This window comes from Olea europaea, chromosome 13 (assembly GCF_002742605.1).
Source record: "Olea europaea var. sylvestris chromosome 13, O_europaea_v1, whole genome shotgun sequence".
Lineage (NCBI taxonomy): Eukaryota > Viridiplantae > Streptophyta > Magnoliopsida > Lamiales > Oleaceae > Olea > Olea europaea.
The window spans coordinates 17,790,840-17,796,203 of record NC_036249.1 but is presented as its reverse complement, the minus strand read 5'-3'; positions in this window follow the sequence as shown (position 1 = coordinate 17,796,203).

Here is a 5,364-nt window from a genome sequence, read left to right as displayed (position 1 = left end):
CATTGAAATTAGATAGTTCTTAGATGGCTCCCACTCAAATAGATAGGTCTAACTTAGAAACAAATTACTCCCACTTGAATAAGAAGTTTGAATATTCACTTATATGTGCAAAACTGATTCATCAACACATATAATATCAATTTCAACGATGTTCTCCAATCTTTTCTCTCTTACTGAAAAATATGCCAAAAGTCACATCTTTTGACTCGATATCCATCCAAAATTTCACCTAAGTACCTTATTGGATTACATGTATGTCATCGAGATACATCTAGTTCTCAATAGACTCATGTTCCTACACTCATTATCGAAAACATTTATAGTCCATTAAGAGACTATGATAACCCATATTCGATTATTTACGTGTCCAATACTATTGAGAGAACTCCATTAATTGATATGTTGTAGTTAGCCAATGCTCTTTTCAAAAGCAAATACGTAAGTTGTACTATATATCTTGAACCTCATCATCATCATATTCAGCAATATTTCATTCTTTCAATCCAATACACTATATAATTATTGGACATTAAAGAATAGCCAATTTAATAAGAGTTCCTTTCATTACATAGATCATTGATATCTCATGATAGAGAGTCACGCTGTCAAACAGTTCTTAAAATCTTCACTTCCATAATCTGATTTTCTACTCGATTTCATAAAAATCTAAATCAATACAATATCTTCAACTTAAGAAAATTAGTCTCACAACTTAAGTGCATGAATCCATCTATAAATGTAATGAAAAGTAAAGTTCCATTTCTATCTCTCTTGACTACGGCCTACAAAGAAATTCGGATGGATTTATTCTATGGAAGTTCAGTTCTTACAACTTTGAATGATTTTCTCAACTCAAAACCTCAAACCATTGCACAAATATCCAGAACCATAATAAACATCACCACTTTGAGTACGAACATAACTACCACGTACAAGTTCAAGTAAGAGACCCCATTTAGAAGAACATTAATTGAGATCAAATTTAATGGAGTCTTTGATACAATCTCAATATCAAGTAAGAGGTCAGTTTCTCTACTTTGCAACACTAAGTTGCACTATCAGTCATATGAACCTCCACTCCATCTTCATTATTTGCACATATCTATTTCCTATCAAGTCAAATACTCGACAATAGACTAATATACTTCTTGATCTCATATGAAGTGGGTTTCTAATCCTTGAATCCATTATCTACACAAGATGAGATCCAATTTGTATAATGTTGATACGTAAACAACACTAAGAGGAATATATTCAAGTGTAATATCCTTTGGCTTAACCACTTTCGAGCTAAGAGATTCAAACCATACAGTTGTAGCACTTGAACCTTTATAATATTGATCCTCTACCAAAACAACTTTCATTCACTTACTATCTGAAGTTCTTCTTGATCCCTTTACCAGTCTCCCACGTCCATCCCGCATTTGTTCTAGCTCATTCAATGCTTAAGATTTAAAGTTTTATGCAAGCTAGAACATTGTTACACAAGCATGTCCTCGAGACTTAGCAACATCAAGTCGCATGTCTTTTAACTCACATAACGGGTAGTATCAATAGAAAAAAAATTGACACTTCAATTTGTAAGTCACAATGACTTTCAAAATTTCATATATTAAAAAGGGACTAATTTGAACTTACTACTCATCTAAAATTAATGTGACCAATGAAAATGTTAACACTATGCTAACCACCAACTAAGTCACATTTGAGAAAAAAATCATTTATAACATAACTTAACAATTTAAATGCTCGAGTGCTAAAATTCACATTTTCCCGTACTCGACTAAGTTCGATTCTGATCTATATTCTCTAGAGTAGTATGACCTACATAAGGTCTTCTATTACGTGGTTGATGCTCTCTAAAACATCATGTCCTTCTAGTACATTTAAAATCTTATCATGCCAAATGTTATTGTAATTAGTTTATCACCTTTATTAAGGTTAACTTTTATACATTTTGATGTCATGGTCTATTAGATTTTTAGAGACATGTTATTCTTAATCAATGCCCATTTATGCACATATTTAATTTTACATTAACGTAAATTAACATCAACGATAGTTTAACGTTAGACACAGAGTCGAAAGTTCACTATATACTCAATCATTGTCCGCAATCCGATTGTTTCACTATCATAAACTTGATTTAATAATGCAAAATTCGATGGGTTCTAAGTGAGAATTGCATTAATTCTTCCAACTTCAATACCTCCACTTAGTTGGTGAATCAGATAGTTCTTGATAAGATTTTCTCTAAATCTTCCAATCATCGAAATATTACTCAACTGACAATCGGAATCTCACTAATTCAACTAACATTAGCATTTATAACAATACACGAGTTAATGGATATCATGCATTTCCATAAATATGCACATTTATCTAATAACGTAATTTCATAATGTGCAATTATGACATATATCATGATTGTCAACTACGCTTTAATATCTGTTGCAACACAATCCCAACAAATGAGAAGTGACATCAGAATTATAATAATCCACTTATCACCAAAAATGTCCCCAAAAATATTCATGTATTCCACTAAGTTATGTTTCAGATCCATTTATTTTTAATTATAGTAAGCATATAGTTTTTAACAAGTTCCATAACCCTTGTTTCTCTAGCATTCTCTTTAAGGATGCTATAAGTGTGCATAGATCCAATAATATATGATCGAACACAAAATTCAAAACAAATCACAACAGATCGCATAACCTAATCAAGACCCACACAACTTATGAATGTATATAAAATGTGGTATTTGAAATACATTCAGAGCTTTTTCATTTCCAAAATAAATAAAAAATGAAACAAAAAAAAAACTCCCACTAGGCAAATTCCACTTAACAAATATTTTTGGCCTTTATAAAAAATTTCAGAATTTAATTGTGTCCAATTTTTTTTTTTTTATCATCTGAAAATTAATTTTAATTGCACACAAAAATCAAGAATATTTCAAAGACTAATTTGTAATTTTCAGAATTGAAGTCAGTTCTCGCATGGATCCTCATATGCATGACCAATTTATAACCTTCTAAATTGAATTTCGAATAATCAACTTCTGAAAGAAAATAATGTTGGGATCAATATACAACTTTTCAAATTGGCATTGGAATAAACAACATCCAAAAATAGTTTTGGACCGACATGCAATTTTCTAAATTGCATTTGGTATAATCAACACTCAAAAAAGTGTGGGGACCAACATGCAATTTCTCAAATTGCATTTGAAAACATTCAAAAGTGTGGGGATTAACATGAAATATCTCAAATTGTATCTACAATAATTGAGGGATCAATATGCAATTTTCAAAATTTGAACCCCACTCCACTGCAACAGTTTTAAAAATTTTTTTAATATGCAATATCTCAAAATTTTCAAATTTTTTTTTCGGTTACTATTCATCGTCCCTAAAAACTGCAGATTTTTCAAATTTCTGTCAAAATTTCAGAAGGCCATAACTTCTTCAATTTAAGGCCAAAATTTATGTTTTTTATATCGTTTGAAATCTCTCGAGAAGATCTATCCAACCATGTAAAATAGGCAGCATGGAATGTAACGTGCAAGAAATTATCATGCGATGAAGTTTCAATTTTCTCAACTAGGATTCGATTTTTCTCCCAAAATACAAAGCCAAATAACATGAAATTTTTCAGATATGTTCTCCACAATATCATGAATAGACAGTATAAATTTCTTGAATTAATATGAAGTACACGAAAAGTTTCCGTTAACGATATTCAAGCTTTGAAAGAAAATCGAAATTCATACATTTCAATCTTTCTAGGACATTTTCAGCATATGTTTAAGAAAGAAAACAACATATTTAGGCTTTAATACCAATGTAAAACTTGCTTGCATGCTTATAACCAAATTCCAAGTAGTGATACTTACTTAAAATCACAAAATCGAGGTTGAATTACTTGCCTTTGATTTGCTTGCTTTCCACACCATCTTGTACCCGCGTCTTGGTTAGAAATTCGATCACAATAGAAGGAATTTGATAGCCACAATCCAAGGACCCAATTTGAGATATTATCTTCCAAAAATCAAGCCTTCACCCTCATTTCCTTTTACCTCTTGAATAAAATTCGAATTTTTTTTTCTTTCTTCAGAAGGATGAATAATGGAAGTTATTGGAGGTGGAGAGGTTAACTTTTAAATTCAATTTTTTTAACTCCTCCCTCCAAAACCCATTTCCATGCAAATCGGGTCGGGTCAACCCACATGGGTGACCCGTTTTCTTCCAACAATGGATAAAGAAGAAATTGGAGTCAAAGCTAGAATTTGACAAGACAACAATGGATTCGAAAGTGAACAAAAAGATGATCGATAATTTTTTCAAAGTGGAGGGCTGGAGGTTGGCGCAGCTGCACCAATCATGCTATAAAGTACCTGCTGGAGTTCAGGATAGCCACGCAAAATGCCACACAAAGGTTCAACTATTAATTGGTGTAGTGGTGCAAAATCTTGGCAAAGCTATGTTAATGGATGTTGAACTGTCTGTTGGAATCATGGCACAACTGTGCTTAGTTTTGACACAATGGTTTCCTGATCCAATTGTGATTCGAATTTAAACCCTTTAACGGAAATTTTGGTATATTTTGAGCACGAAATTTATGACTTTTGAAGAAACCTATATATACTTGAAAAGGGATTTTTCTTGAGAAGAAAACACTCTTCCATGCACATTGAACTAGGGCTACAAACTTGGATTTGAAGATAAGAAAATGAAGATTTAGATTGCAACAAATATTAGGGTTCGAGCTTCAAGATTCAATGATGGATCTGTTGTTTCTGGAGTTTGAAGTTACTCCTTCGAAAAAATCCGACAGAATCACCTGAATGTAAGAATTTGATCGACGGGATTTAAACAGTAATTCGAGCCCACCGATTTTACGATATTTCCTTAAAACGAATTTGCTGCTTTCAATGGTGCTAAAGGCGTCCAGCAATCGTTTCCCATGATAGAACGAATTTTCGTCTTCTACGGAAGCAGCACTGCAATCTACAGGAGTTCCAACGAACTCAAAGAAGTATGTTTTACTTCGAGACAATATCAGAACGAGAGAGAGTGAAATGAGATTCAAAGCACAGAAAGTTTGCAATGAAAATGGTGTAAATTTTCTGGTAGAGAGGCTGGCTATTTATAGACTTGTTCGTGGCCATTCAAACAATCATCACCTTTCAGACAAGCCTCAAAAATTCGAACAGACATACTGTTCTTAAAAGTCGTGTCTGTTAAGTCGGTTAACAGTCGGCTAACAGTTGACTGTTTGGTCGATAAACAGTCGACTGTTTGGTCGGTAAACAGTCGACTGTTAAAAGAAAATAAAACACCCGAAATAAGCCAAAATTTA